Below are 15,562 nucleotides of genomic sequence, written 5' to 3' on the forward strand. Positions count from 1 at the left end.
CTCTGCATTGAGGTTAGCAGCAAACATTTTCTACTCATCTGAACATACACTGGAATTGGAAACAGGGGCCAAAGAGGCCTCCTTCAATCCAATTTGCTTACAACTCATCTTCAGCTCTCTGTTGATGCTTAACTCTAGGGTTTAGGAGATAAAGCTTATAAATTACTGGCCCATTTAGTACCCAAATAGGTGAAGAGCCATAAAGAATGCACACTGTGAAATCAAATCATGAAATAATCTTGAGATGTTTGATTAAAAAAGAATACAACTGAGTATCTCTGATTACAAATACACACACCCACACAGAGATATATCAACCCTCCTTACATGTCTGAATGGGTCCCCAAAAGATAGATGAATGAGTGAATAAATTAATAAATTAACAATGATGTGCAGGTGGGGGGTGGGAGTGTGTTTTCTAAAACCCATGATAATGTTTATTACGTGTCTCTGTGACAATACCACCACATGTGATACATATGCACACACAACTGTATATGTGGACATAGGTACACAGGTGATCATGCATATATTCATACAACACAAACACTGACCTGGTTCTTTTTGTGGTTTATGCTGCATTTTGTGTCCTACACTTTGCATTTTCCTTTTTGACTAAATTAGTGCCCCAGAAATTTTCTGGAGCTGTTGGTAAGGGCAAGACTTTTTTTGCCAATCGCATCCTGTGCACTTACGAGAGGTATGACTGAGTAGACACGATATGAAAAGAGATGCTTCTGGCTCACCCCAGTGCAGAGGGATGTCCCACAAGGACCATTTCATTAAGGAAATAAAGCAAACCAAAGAAACCATCAGCCCAGCAATCAAGAGGAAAAGAAACCCAAGTCTTTGAATACTTCTAGGAGAATATGAGCACTAAAGCCAGAGGAAGACCTGCCATGGGGAACACAGTGGATGCAGCTAGCTTGCCTGTGTCCACCCTTGAGAGAACAGGAGTCAAGACATAGAAATACTAAGAGCTGAAAGACTATGCAAGAGCTGAACTTCGAATACAGAGACACTGATCTAGAACTTGCCTTCCCCCCTACACTTTCCTTTCCCATTTTTATACCAAAAAGAAAAGTAGGAGATATTAAAATTAATTCTAAATTGGATGTAATAAGCTCATAGGGAAGAAGTCAGCTATACTGAAACTTTACCAAAAAGCTTCCTTTCCCTATGATCAGGCTCCACTTCTATGTACTGCACAACAAAAAAAGATCAACACCTCCTTGCCACATTGCTCAGCTAACACTAAACTGAGAAAAGAGAAAGCAAAGAAAGAGCCATTCCTGGAGTATTATGCTGTTCCAGGTGGCTTGTTGGAGGCAGTGCAGAGGATTTTCTTAAAGCTAATAAGGTAAGGAAGCTACTTTGAAGAGCAGGTTCATCTGTTTCCATAGAAAAGCAAAAAAGGACTTGCACGTCAGTTTGACTCTTTGGGTATACCTGCAGAGGACAATGCAAACACCACACAGAGTAACCTGAGCCAATTCTCAATTACCCTGGGTAGGAGTTTTTGAGTTTATTATTGAGTCTAGGTATTTTGGTTTGAACCTCAAGCTTTTTAATGAACTACAAAAGGCAAAATGCCTTTCGTCCCCCCTGCAACGTTTGAATGTGAGGAAATTTGCATAAGGAAAGGGGAAATGGAATTTTCCATTTCAGTGGACCAAAAGTATTGGATTATTGATGTTACACATAGGAATTAAGTTTATATTTTACAACATTACAGTCAAGCATTCCTATAGCTTCAGACAAATAAATAAATGCTGCTGAAAGAATGACATGTTGTTCATTTAGTGTCTAATGGTGGTAGGTTCAGCCTGTAGGAGTACAGAAACATTCCCTATACCAACTGAAACAGGTTTATAGCTTTTAAAATAAGACTGTTATGGACCATGCTGTCTGGCAGACTATTCATGACTCGGTCAATTCATACAAGGCATTGACTTCCGCTGCATCTGAAGGTGCCTGACATCTCTTAAAATCATGCCAGAAGTATTTCAAGTTGGCCTCTCAGAAAATGATGCACTTTAAATTAGAGAGCACATCTGAAAACTTCAGTTGAGTTGCTTCATGTGAACTTGAATTGAACCTCAACCTTACAAAACAGAGCATATTAAAACATAAAGACAGCTGAATGGTAACCATGACAACAGTACTTCCAAAAAAACCATAACTATAGCCAACACTTATATATATAGTGAGGGATAACACATTATTTTTTACACTTATTAACATCAGTTCATGCTGTGTACATTACTTTTCATCAGCAAAACTGTACGCTATGCAAGTCTTTCCAGGTACCCTATTAATTTCTCTTTGATTTTTTTTGCTACTCTGACAAGGTCCATACAAAATGAAGTTGGTCAAAATGTTCCAAGTTTTAGATTTGGGTACCATATGGTCTCAAAATATTATCTCAGTTTTAAAAGTCTTTCTCTTGGTAAAATTTGGTGCTGCAACCATAGGCTGTGTTCCATTGAGCCATAATATTGGTTATAACATTTTTACTTGTTTGTTTGCTTTTGTTTTGTTTTTTTTTTTAATTGTGACAAAAAGAGTGACACTTTTTCATTGATTTATTTTAGGAAGAGGGCTACCAATTTTTTTGAATAGCTTGTTATATTAAATGAGACTTTATTCTGGCTAGATGTCTGTTATTTTTCAGTCCTTAGACTAAAGGACCAGTCTTTAGTTTGGACCTTTGTCGGCACTGAAGTAAAAACATTTTATGCCTCATTTTTTACAACTCATTTCACCCCAACCAGGGTGCATTTTTAATCCCCTTTTCTCTAAGTTGAGAAATACAGCCCTTTCCATTACTTTGGACAGAAATATGTTTAGTTTATTTTGAAATACTCTGCCAAGGGGCATTTTCCTAAATGAGGATTTTCTAATCTTTAATTAGTATCACAAATACTTTTGCTGCCTGCACAATCCTCCAGTGAAAGGTTGTATAGAGCGAGTGACTGACTTCTGCATGTCCTGTGGGACTATGTGAGGAGCTACACACTCCCCTTTCACACAGTAAACAAAAGCCAAATTCTTGCTTCCTCCAACCCCCCGCCCCGGGTTTGAAGTGCTAAAGCTATAGGTGCAATACTGAGGGCTGAATACTGATGATCAGGCCTTCTTGGGTGGCATCAGGGTAAGGCTTGATGTAGCTCTATAATTCATCTGCTGTTTTTTTGTTTGCTATTACATTGCTTTCTGGCCTCTTATATATTTACTTAGTAGCACAGATAGATACAATGTTTACTATTTCTTTGGAGATCTAATGGATTGCAAATACAATGTCCTTTCCCCTAGCAAGACTAGAGTATAAATTGTTCAGGTACTATCAATAAGAAGCGCTACACATATATATAATTCTTATGGTTTTTTTTTGTGTATATATATATTTTTATATATATATAAAAAATGTAGTCCACTGCCAATACACCTCAGTTAACTAGTCTGACGTATGTCTTTGGGATCAGCCACTTTTATTATATAGCACATTTAAGTGATAGCTCAGGCAGCTTTAGAGTACAAAAATCTCTACTTTTGTGCTAGTAATGCATGTCATTCTTAGGTCCTCTGTTACAAGCTATGTTAAAGTGTCCCTAACTAGATCTGCAATCATACATTTTAATCCACTCTACGCTTTGGAAACTAGACCTGGCTTGCATCTGGCATCAATAGCTGTGCTTGCAGTCTCAGAATAGTGATTTAACTGAGGCTTACTCATCCTGCAGAGAGAAACCTTAAATGTGATCTGGTATTTAATTTGCCTTGACTTCCCCTATCTAGAGAACCTGGTTGGCTTCTCCCAGGCTAAAGCCAGAGTGTAAACTAACACATAAGTACTATGGCTAAAAAGGGTACCAGGATTTGACTGTAAACTGCTGTCCAAATTAGCAAAATTGTATAGATGCTACTATAACAAATTGCCTAAGGTTGTAAAGAGACTTGCAAAACTTGAATTTGTACAGCTTTCCTGACCTTAAACACAGGAGTCCATTTCTTGCCTTTTCAAAATAAAAAGCTTGAAAAAGGAAACTTTCCTTGCCCATTCCACTTACCTATTCCAGGGTATGTGTAGTTTAGGTTGGATTAATCTCAGATAAAGGACTGACATACGGGCAGCAGTTGTTAGGTGTATGAGTGACAGCTGACCTGATAGCAGCATCTGCCTTTTATTGATTTTTTTTCAGTGTAAATTATCCTTTCCTTAGTGTGTGGAACCCTGTTCTACTTTGGGGACAGCCGGAATATATAACCCAGTAAATCCTATTTCCATCTGGATGCCCCCCTCCTTTCTTTATCTGGCACTTATTGCATGAATGCTACTATAAAGTTACCATGAGACTGCACTAAGGGCACAAATGCACCTCATTAATTGTTCTAGCAATGAGAAATTAAAGAGCAGTGACACCCTGGAGGCTTTAATAGACAGAAGAATCATGGCATGAGCAATAAAAACCTGTCAAGCTGTCCTCTTGGTTTGACCCTCCCTGTGGCTTTTCATTCAGTCTGGGCACTGGCCTTGGGCTCTCTCTGGACATGTACTACCGTGATGGCAACAGTTTGTGCCTGCTGCTGGCACCGTGTATCCTGCAATCAGCTTCTGTAACCAAAGCCTATTCAAGCCGTTGGGCAGAAGTCCAGCCTGGAACTGGCCATAGCATTGCTACATCTTTGGGTGTCACCAACGCTAATTGAAACAGCAAGCAAGGCCCTTTCATAGCTATCTAGTGCCATCATACCCCTTCCATCTTAAATGCAGTTGGCCCAAGAAAACGTGACATTAAAAGCAATGTTAGCTAGGATTTGCGTTGCTGTGATGCTGTGAAATAGGATACGTAGAAACAGCAGCACATGCTAAGTTACCCTCTCTCTTCCCAAGCAAGACAATACCGCCACATTGCACAGAAAAAAACCTAAGAGTTACCAGCCCAATTGTGGAAGGTATCACCATCTGTGGCTCTGTGCCTGTGCTGGTCTGGGCACAGTGCCACACTGATGTGTCTAGGATCCACACTAGCTGGGTTAGGGCAAAATCCAAGCTCTCTGCAGTAAGATTTAAATTCTGGTTTGTAGAGAACAGGGAGAAGAGAGGTTCCTTGTCTTACAGGTCCTCTGTGAAAAGTTACTGCTTCCCCGACTGCTTAGGGTCTTTAGGAGACAAGCAACAAACTGATTTCTCCAGTAAATTGGGAAGACACATCCTTTACTGCTGCAGAGGTTCCTAAATGAAGCACAGCTGGATGGCTGCCAGAAAAGCCTTAGTATAGTAGTTGGCTAGGGAACAAGGATGCCCTGGCAACCAAGCGTTAGTGAGGATGCTGCATAATCTTTAACAAACTGTTGTGAGCTAAGGCTGAGGGTGGAGGGGGGGGTCTGCTTCCCAGAGATTTACATACTAGCTGCTGCAGAGGAAAAGGTGAGCACTCTCCATCGATGGAGAGCAATGCTGGAGTGATGGAGCCTTAGGTGTTTAAAGCTAAAGAGCCTTCAACAATTTTGCAGGTGTACTTACTCCTTCTTGTATCTGCTTGAAGCTACAAAATGCAACAAGGTGCCTCACCATCACAGGATGGAAGATCTAAGGGAAGATCATGCAGGCTCCTTTTGAAAATAACAAAAATTAAAGCTTACAGAGAGAAAGGGGAAAAAGCTGGGTTATGAACTGTAATTGCTTTAGACTGCACCAATGTCTGTTTGATCCCTGATTTACTTTTGTAGCTTCAATCTCTTCCTTTGTGTATGTAAGCATGCATCAGTGCACTAGCAGTTAAGGAATAGTTATAGTTTTATCATAGGTACTGATAGTTTCTCTTGCTTTCCTAAAAAGCTAGATAAGGTCACTTGTATGGTGAGGAAGCAAGGTAAGTCCTCTTCAGACAATCACTACACATCATTTGATGAGCCCACCCTAGGGTCCCTAGGGTAAAGGTTTTAATGCTTTCATAAACCTAAACTTCTGAGGAAGACAGCAGGGGACAGACCATTGTCTTAAATAAACCTGCAGAATACCATTGCTGTTGCAGCTGTTAACTGAGGCCTTGTGAGCATGTTCATGAATTCTGCCTATTAATGACAGCCCAAAATCTACACCAGCTCTTTTTGAGGTACAGCTGAGGACTAGTGATTTCTACCACCCTGCACATGCATTCAGCTGGACGTTCCTCTTCCAAACTTCTGTGCAATAGGAACGGCCACTGCTAAAGAGCAGATGTGCTTAACATCACAAGAAGCTGCAGTTTACTGAGCAGTGGAATAAACTTGGGGGCAGATCTCATGTATTTCACAACGATGGTGCACATATTATTTCATAGTATTAGTTAATATTTATGCAGTATTTTAAATTCCCAGAGTAATCATTATAAAGTTGCTATAGATATTGTTATTGCTATAACTGACAGGAACAATATTTTGTTTATAACCTACGCAAATGCTAATATTGTTTTGGTTTTTAAGAGTACTTACGTGCTTTATAGAATTTCTTGTGTATTCTTCTCTGTGTCCTCTGATCTACAGGAACTTTATAATGATATGAAACCTTGATGTTTTGGGATTGGTTTTTCCTGTCTTTTTTTCATGCAGACTTCTGTGAAGGGTTTCCTAATCGTACATGTGTGTGTTTGAATTAAACCCTTTAATGCTCAGGGAGATCAGTTTGACATGGAATTCAACTGCTGCTGGTTTTGTACAGAGAAAAGGCCCGCTGGATTTAAAAGTGTTTGAGTATATCTGGTTGACTGAACTGTTTCCTCAAGGAAGTATTCATTCAGTCAACATCCTGAAAGGTTAAGAAAACAGAAACCCATAGTTTTACTGATTTGTTGTTATGTACATTGCCAAGGGAGCTGTAGCTGGAATGCTTAAATATGTTGTTTCTCCCCAAACCTACAGGAGTGGAGCTTGAGTGTCTTGGTGTGCCCTAATCCTCGCAATTAGCTTCGGGGGGGGGGGTGGGTGGGTGGGGTGGGTGGTTTATAGGGTTGAATCAGACTAAATACTTGCTAGTGACACTACGAAACATCCCCGCCATGCTGGATGGAGTGAGTTGAGTGAGTTTAGCATCATACTCATTAATTATGTGAATCACAACTAAAAGCAGAAAAGGGAGTATACTAAAAGCCTCACTTATTGCTTCTCCCCAAACCCCATGGACTTCTTTTAGTAATACACATTATAGAAACTAATGATCTCCAAGGAGCTCTCCTTAAGATTTGGGTAAGAGAAATAATGAGGTTGATTGATCTTGACTCAGATCTTTAGTATCTGTATTGTCTTGCCTCACATGCGATTTAAATTAGCTTCACTGCTGTAAAACTGGAGGAAGTTGTATTGAAACTGACTGTTTCAACAGAGGAGGCAAATTTAGGCTTGTTTCAATTCTAATGGTTAGGCTCTTGCACTGCAAACAGATCTGCCTGCAGAAAGTCTAATCAAGCACTCCTCATTGCCAGATCAATTGCTGTAAGAAAAATACATATATACATATATCAGTAGAGGTCAACTGTGACTTAGATCTTTCAAGAAGCTGGGAAAACAACAAGGTCCAAGCCCTCCCAAAGCCTTCCATCATGCTGTAACTCTCAAACGTTGGGCCTATTGTACCACCCTGCTTTTTTCATGAGCAGCTGGCAACACCCAGCTGAGTCAAAACTAGCTGAGAGCACTCAACCCCTGGTTGAGTCAAACTTTTTTCCAGGCATAAACTGACCCACACTTTGACTGATTTATCTATTTCTCCTGGTACGTGGGAGGATCTGTATTCAGCAGAATGCTTTCAGTTTTGCATTTGTACCTCCTCCTATCACTCAACATAAGCTTTTTAATACAGTCCAAGATAACTCTGTCTTAATATAATTTGAGGCAATTCTTGTTCCAATGGACATGGAAAACACAGATTACCTCCTTCTTTGCAGCTGCCCTTCAAGCGCTTGAAATCCCAATGCTTTCCCAAGACATGGTTTCTAAACACCTGGTGATTCTTGTTGCCTTCTATGGCTCCTAAGCAGGGTCCACATCTTGAGCTATGACTCATGAGACAGATCAAACTCTCATCTTGTCAGTGCTGGGGCAGGTTACACACATTTTATCCATGAAAGTCCTGTGTATACATCCTACTGTGAAGATCCCATTTTTGTTCCTGCCTCAGTATGAAACCACTGACCAACAGGCTTGCTTTCTGCATCCAGATAAAACAGTAAGCTTACTCTTCAGCATGTCCTGGGGTCCTCATCCTCCAGTTGTCCAAACTGTGAGTCATCTGAACTGCAAAACGAGGAAAGAGACTGATTCACACTCGGCGCAATGATCTCAAAACCTCTTTCAAGCTCTTAGATTCATAAAAGGTAGGAAACCAGACCCATATGATCAGTGATAGTAAAATCCTGGGGATTCAGTGCTTCCATCAGTGGTCAGTGGCCAAGTGTCCTCTTTTCACTATGGTCAGAACACGTAGACAGTCCTGAAGCTTGGGCATGCTGACAGCTCACATTTCCCAGCTGTGGTGAATCTGATGATTTAAAATAAAAGAACAAAGAACTACAGGCCAGATCTCGATCAATTATTTCTGTGGCTTTTTTACCCCATGTCTTTTGATACTGTGATGCAAAGAAGGGCAACTAACAAAACTGCATTTTTTTGGTTTATTCTGTTACCTATTTTTGTGCTTCATGAAACTCCTGCACAGGTTAGTTTGACCAGGCATTTCTGCTCACTTCTGAAAGCGTAAGGTAGAGCTGGACCGAGATGCATGAATGATTGAGATGAACATGTCTTGCCTGCAATCTCCTTGGCTTAGGTTTGTACTTCATCACCCAGATTTATCTAAGTTTTTATTTAAAACAGTCTCTTAGAAGTCTCTTTAGATATCTGAAGTCTTCTAAAGTGAACACAAAACAGAAGCTCTGATATGAGCTGAGTCTGCTATGTAAAAGAGAACATAAAAAGCAGAGGGAAAGTGTAACCAAAGCCCCGCACTCCTCAGAAGAGTTCATCCTGCAATGGGTGCTAAACTCCAGAGCCCTAATGATACACAGGGCACTCCTTATTTTCTTTTTCTTGCCATTTGCAGCCACAAGGTAAGGATGAGCAAAAATCTGCCTTTTTCCTTTTATTAGGTACAGGAAACTCTTGTGTTTTGGCAGTGCTTCTTTTTGTCATTCACAAAGTTTGTTTTTCTCTTGAGTTTTTTGGGAGCTTTTTATTTCCTGTCAGAGTGCGGAGGAGAAAGCTGTTCTCGTCTGTAAGTTATGTGCCCCTTACAGTGCCCCTTAGTTACATAGCACAAGGAAAAGAGAAACAGAATCCATGGCATCGTGCAGAAATACTGCATTATATAGTTTGCCCTGGTTAAACATTCCCAGAAAGGGAATAACACAACACTGTGGAGCTCTTGAATGTCTTTTGGCCATTGTGCTGCAGAGGATGCAGGCATTTAGGGTTAAACTGAAACAGCGCTGTATTCTGGGCAAATTGGTTTTCAGATCTGAGCTACATAGATGAGAATTATTTCCTGTTTGTATTACTACAACACTATCTCCTCCATACCTGAAATAACTGGCATCTGGAGCCTTGAAAAGCAATACTTAGCAGCTATGAGAGAATTTCAGTTTGATTTAGCCACATGCCCCAATCTTTGTCCAAACAACTTAATGTATGCCTACAAAATAATGCTGAAAGTCTGGTATGTACAGATTTTTTGTAGTATGTAATTCTGTAATTTTTTTCCCCTGTGTTCCAGATATTGAAGGACATGTCAAACTGCTGGAAAGGAAAAATGGTAATTTAATCCCATTTTTCAAACCCTGAAAGAGGGAAGCATTGCATTTTTGGATCAAGTTTGGTATGGTCTCACTTTCTTCTCAGCACCCATCTTTAATTCACTTTGTCTTACTCTAAAATGTTTTGGTGAGGGAAGCTGAGCACTGAATCTAGTCAGCTCCTTACAGCTGCTGGGGTTTTCTGAATTATACCTCAGTGTATTCATGGCTAGTGGTCCCTAATCTAATGACAGAATGGATCAAACCACTGGATCTAAATAGCAGCTTACATGAAATTTGAATGTGCATCTGTAGTTTGTCACTCGTGTCAGCTACTTTTTCTTTGCTGCTAATATTTGAACCTTGCCCATTCCTATGCATATGCTTTAAAGATGCACCTTCAAAATCAAACACTTTATTTGCTCATAGCTATGCTTCTCCTTTAAAGCATCATGCAGTCTTTAAAGTTGCAAGGGCCTTTCAAAACTAACATGCCTGTCACAGGCAAAGTCCATGTAAAATGCTGGATGGCAGAGCAGGTTTTGGATGTGCATCAAATCATCTGCAACTGGGAGACAATGGAATTTAACAGTGTAAACAAGAAAAAAAAAAAAGCCCTATCCATTAAAAGTGCACATTAGAACTACATGGTAGCAGAGAACATGTTACCACAGCAAATGTACTATTAGTTAACAGAAAAGCCCTTTTCTGATTTGTAAGTAATATTATTGTAAACTATTAATTATGGTTTATCTGCTGTTCTGCCAATTAATAACTTTCTTTCCATTATGTTCAATTAATTAGTTATTGGAAATAACACAGAGGCAAGCATTTGTACAATGAAATCAAACCTTTCAGCACAGTCAGATGCTGGGGATGCTGGCATACATCTTCCCTTTCTGCCAGGCTGTAGCTATGTAGAACAACCACCACAGAAGAACCCATGGCTAACCAGTCCCTGCATTTTTACACTAGGATTTGTTCAGTTGATATAAAATGGTAACTCAGGCAGTCCAAGGCAACACTACAGGGGGCCTCTATAGGGGGAAACACAGACCCTAAACATGCTCCCCAGAGCCCCCCCAGTCAAGTTCAAAGAATACAGTTTTAACCATCCCTAAGATGAAAACCCCACCAACTTTTACAGAGGCCACCCTCTGCTCACAAAACCTAGTCCCTTCCCTGCAGGCATTCAGGATCTTTTGAAACGGAAAATTTATGCTGTACTGAAATAGTTCATACTATAATAAACAACTAGTGCCATCATTCTGCTGGTATTCAGAGTGCAATTAAGCCTGAACCTCATGTGAGTACTCCACTTTGTGTGGGCAGGTGGTGGTGGTGGGAGGACAGGCAGCTCACCCCCATATAGTCTATCCTAATGCAGCAGGTTTTACTACTTGCATTGCCCCTGCCCCGTGAAAAACCCCTTCTCCCCCCCCGCCATTTACATGGGGCATGGGGGCTTGTGGGTGATTATATAACTTATAGGTCAATTTGTTGTTTGGGCAGAAGCGCTGCAAGAATGTGGTATGTTGGCCGAAGCTGTTTGCTTAAGTTCTCAGAGTTCAATGAGGTCATTTTCTCATCTTCCCTGTGTTTTCTGTATTTTCCACAGACCTGCCAGCCTCAAACAACACCCTCTTTCTTCGCATTAGAAATGGAAACACGTCCTCTGCAGGAATTTTCCACTTAATAGCTCCTGCTTTCCTACCGGGGGCCTCAGTGCACCACCACTGCAATGCTGTATTTCTTTCCACTGCAGTTTGACATTTTGCAGCCAGAACAACGAGCAGCATTCACTCCATCCTGATTTTTGAAAAACGTATCTCTATAGGCACACAGAACGCACCCAGTGCAGCAATCACTAGGGGGAAATGGCAAAGGTATTTAAACATCATTACATGTCACTAAGGATATGACATTGTCTAGTAATAATGATCTTTTACACAGTTGTTTTTCCTTACTCCCCCCATTCCTCCCACCCCAACCCTTTATACACATACACGCAGACACCAAAGCTTCTGCCCTGCTCTCCCATTAGCAGCCAGTCTCATGTTCTGCACTCGATTGCCTTTGTTTGCCTTTGTGAATTATTTCCTTTGCATAATATTTGCAAACTGTGTATCAGGTCCTGACACTGTGAAGAGCAGAAATGCAGATTGCAGATAATATGAGCAGTAAACAAGGAGACTGCTTTAAAATGCGCAGAGTGACCTGTCTGAACGCAGCAATATTTGCAAACTGTTTACTGCTGAGATGCAGTGATGTCGTCTGAACTGCAGCAGCCTGAAGATTGGAGCAAAATGGGATCTCACACTTGGTCAAGCACAACCTGTAATTTTTTTATTTGTTGTTTGGGTTCTGCTTTTTTTAAAGTTAGAGCTGTATTATAAATTATTAAAAGCTAATTTCCAAAAATCCCTTTGCTGTGTCTGTGAAGTATTTTTTAATTCCTTTACAGGAAGATAAATGTATGGAAGTAAACATTGTTTATTGCTAGAAGGAAGGTTTCCCCTGTCTGCGCAGTGGTAGAGTCTCAGACAGCAAGGTCCCAGTAGGTCAGACTGGCACATTGAATTGCGTATCAAATGAAACTGGTATTCTGGAAAAAGGGTGGAAAGAGGAAGAGGGGTGTTAGTAAGGAGGTTGCTCAGGCCAGGAGGGTGGGCCACTGAAAAACAACAAGGAAAAAAATAGGATTGATGATTTGCAGGACACCTAGGGTATTTCTTTCAGCGGGTATTACTTCCACTTTTAACCAGGAACAAGAGCTGGTAGAAAAAAAAAGCGGCAGGAGCTGACAGCTTTGTGCTGATCAAAGGGACATGGCATTGAATGCCTGCCTTTGCTAGCTATTTATTAGAAAGAGAGAAGGGCTCCTTTGCCATTCTACTTGGGAGAGAAGGGATTAAAGATCAAAAAAAGAGGGGGACTGGCCTGACTTCTTTGTTCAGAAAATATTTCTCTTTGTGTGTGTGTGTGTGCCATGCTGTCCACTATAAGACAAAAACACCCTTTCTTTTTGTAACGTTGCTGCCTTTCTTTTCTCAATGAGCAAAATTTCTGGTGATGAACAATTCCAGTAGTATCTTTTTTTTTTTTTAATGTAAAGAAGGCCCCCTTTGGGAAACTTAGTTAACTGTCTTTTAGCCTGATTAACCTAGGAAATAAAGTTTAAATGCACTGCTGGGATTCTATTAGGATCATCAGTTCATATAGATAACAGCAAAAGGTGTTAAAATGCACTTCACTGGTGCAAGTGATCTCATGTTGTAAAAATGATTATCCCCAGCAGAACAGGGAAGGATTAAGGGGCCATGTCTACATCTGGGAAACTCTGTAAGTGTTTTATTAGCATTAATACATGTATTAATCACACACACAAAAAAGGCCCGTCAGGATGGTGGCAAATGGCACAGTGCATTAAACCTACTCTCTTAAGTCAGTGAAATGTGATCATCTTTATTCCTAGAATTGCAATAAAGCTGTTAAGCAGTCTCAATGAAATTGGAAAAAGCCTGCTTGTATGATGTGGATCATCGTGGATTACCTGTCATGTAAAAAGAAAGACTGATACCAAAATAAGATGCTCCCATTGCAGAGACTTTGAAGAAGCGTGGGGTAAATTTGGTATTCTAGCTCTAAATCAGTTGAACTACACTGCATATGAGTTAGATCACAGTGGCCTAAGTGCTCATTTATATTCTCATTTCTGTTAAGTGGATCAGAAAGTCTAACCACATCTCATGCTTTTGCTCCCTCCTCCACTCCTTAGTTCAGGTTGCTGCTTCCTAGCATGAGTGAGAGTAAGGCTAAACGGCTGTGCAAGCAAGGTCAAGGTAGACACTGATAAAAATAAATGCTGTTGAGCAGACACGTGAATAACTCAGCAAATGAATACTGTGGGCTTTCACATGAGCAGCATTTTCCACACTTCCATTTCATTTCCACTTGCAGGTCCTAAATTTTGTTTCAGCTTGAGAGCAACCACAAGTATCAAAATCAAACATTGCCAAATACATAGTGATTTTAAAGCAAGATTTTTTTATAAATTCTATTACCAGCATTAGGCTATCAAAACAAATACATGGTGACAATCTTTAGGGTTCTTTTTGATCTCCAACCTTCAGTACTACCAAAACAAATCTAAGTCCTTTAGTGGAGACTAGGCATGCAACACTTGGAAAAAAAAGTCCTCATATCTGTGCTGTAGTCTCCTTTCAGCTATGCTATGTTTGTTGACAATCACCATGCTAGAGTAGCATATAGGAAAGTCTTGGTAAAAACTACTTTAGCACCATGATAGATGTGACAGTGAGACAAATTATTGACTTTATTGCTAAAAATATTATAGTTATACATGTTCAAATCCTGTCAAGCAGTTGCCTTTTTCATTCCTGTATTAAACACTTCTCTTTCAGTGGATATTTGGAATATTGTATATGTCTATCACCACAGCAGTGACATTTGTTATTTTGCTCATCAAAATGTCACCTGCCTATCAAGCTATCTAGGATAAGCAGGACTGGGAAACTTCGTTGAATCATGCACAGGCTTTTTTCTGCCAGCACATGTATTACAAGAGGCACTTACGGTGATGTGGAATAGCAACAGAAGTCAGTTTTCCTGACTGCAAAGTTAAACGAATTAACATTTGCCTTGAAAGGATATTTTAGTAATTGCTTCACAACATTAAGGGGAAGGACAGACTGTTAAACCAGTCAGTCCCTGACAATGTAGGATTGTTCTTATTGTAACTAGTGTTTGCAAAGGACTTTGAAGATGAAGAGGACTCTGTAAATGTTAAGCATTGTAAGTACCGTAGTATTTTGAGCATGTTTAGCTAGGACACTCAGCTGCCCTAAAAGCCTGAAGAGGAACTTAACTGAGGGCCTAGTAAGTAGTCAGGTGACAAAAGAGACAGGAAATAGGGATGCTAGATAAGCAGAAAGCAAATTCTAAACAGGGAGGCAAAGAAGAAATGAAAAGCCAAGCCTATAAAAATACAGTGAGGTTTTTAGAAGTGACGCCATTATGACAAATGATCAACACTGTTTCAAATATACTGTATTTCTCCACCCATCCCTGAGTAGATCTTAAGTACCCTTCACCGCCTTGGAGTCAGATTTCATGCCAAAATGTCTGTGTTACTAGTTTTGCAAGTGCTACCACTAATTGAAACCACATAATGTTGCAGATCTGAAATAAGGCAGGCAGGGCATCCCTGCTGAAAAGCTACCCAGCAGGACAACCCCTTTGTTCTCTTTTAAAATGAACTAATTCAAGGGAAATGTTGTCTAAATCATTACTTCTAAATGTATGCAGAATTTCCTCCATGCAACGCCCCCCCCCCTTAATTTTTCTTGTTAGCTATCAAAGTACTTTGCTGTTCTTGTAAACTGCAAAAATGGTTTTAATATGCACACTTGTCATTTCTAGGTGTATAAATTTTGCTTTTGCAGGGATCTTACATGGCACATATTGTGATCACCTGTGGGTAGGTAGTTAATTAGCAGAGTCCAGGTCCTGTTTCATTTCATTTATACCAGAGTAATTTAAACTAGGAGAATGATCACAGCCACACTCATTAATTTAACTCCCTCCTTTCAAAGTGGTTTTAGTAATTATATTTTAGTTGAATGTTTTCAGGAAGCTTTTACACTGCTTGTTTTCCTGAACCATGCAAGCTCTCTCCCTTCCCAGCTCCCCTCAACCCTGGCTATTTGTCCTTCTGGGTAGCATTAGCTGCATTCCTTTAAGAAATTAGAAAGGATGCAGCTGTCATTATTTTG

General features: G+C 40.1%; 1 long non-coding RNA gene across 5 annotated transcripts in view; it reads left to right on the forward strand.

Annotated features, from left to right (window-relative positions):
* LOC142032772 (uncharacterized) overlaps positions 1-12,188 on the forward strand; it is a 98,529-nt gene extending 86,341 nt beyond the window's left edge. For all 5 annotated transcript variants that reach the window (XR_012650983.1, XR_012650981.1, XR_012650979.1 and 2 more), the window contains 2 exons: positions 9,749-9,787; positions 11,386-12,188. This is a non-coding gene — a long non-coding RNA (uncharacterized LOC142032772). The remainder of the gene's footprint in view (positions 1-9,748; positions 9,788-11,385) is intronic.
* The last annotated feature ends 3,374 nt before the right edge of the window (positions 12,189-15,562 follow it).

This window comes from Buteo buteo, chromosome 7, assembly GCF_964188355.1.
Source record: "Buteo buteo chromosome 7, bButBut1.hap1.1, whole genome shotgun sequence".
NCBI lineage: Eukaryota > Metazoa > Chordata > Aves > Accipitriformes > Accipitridae > Buteo > Buteo buteo.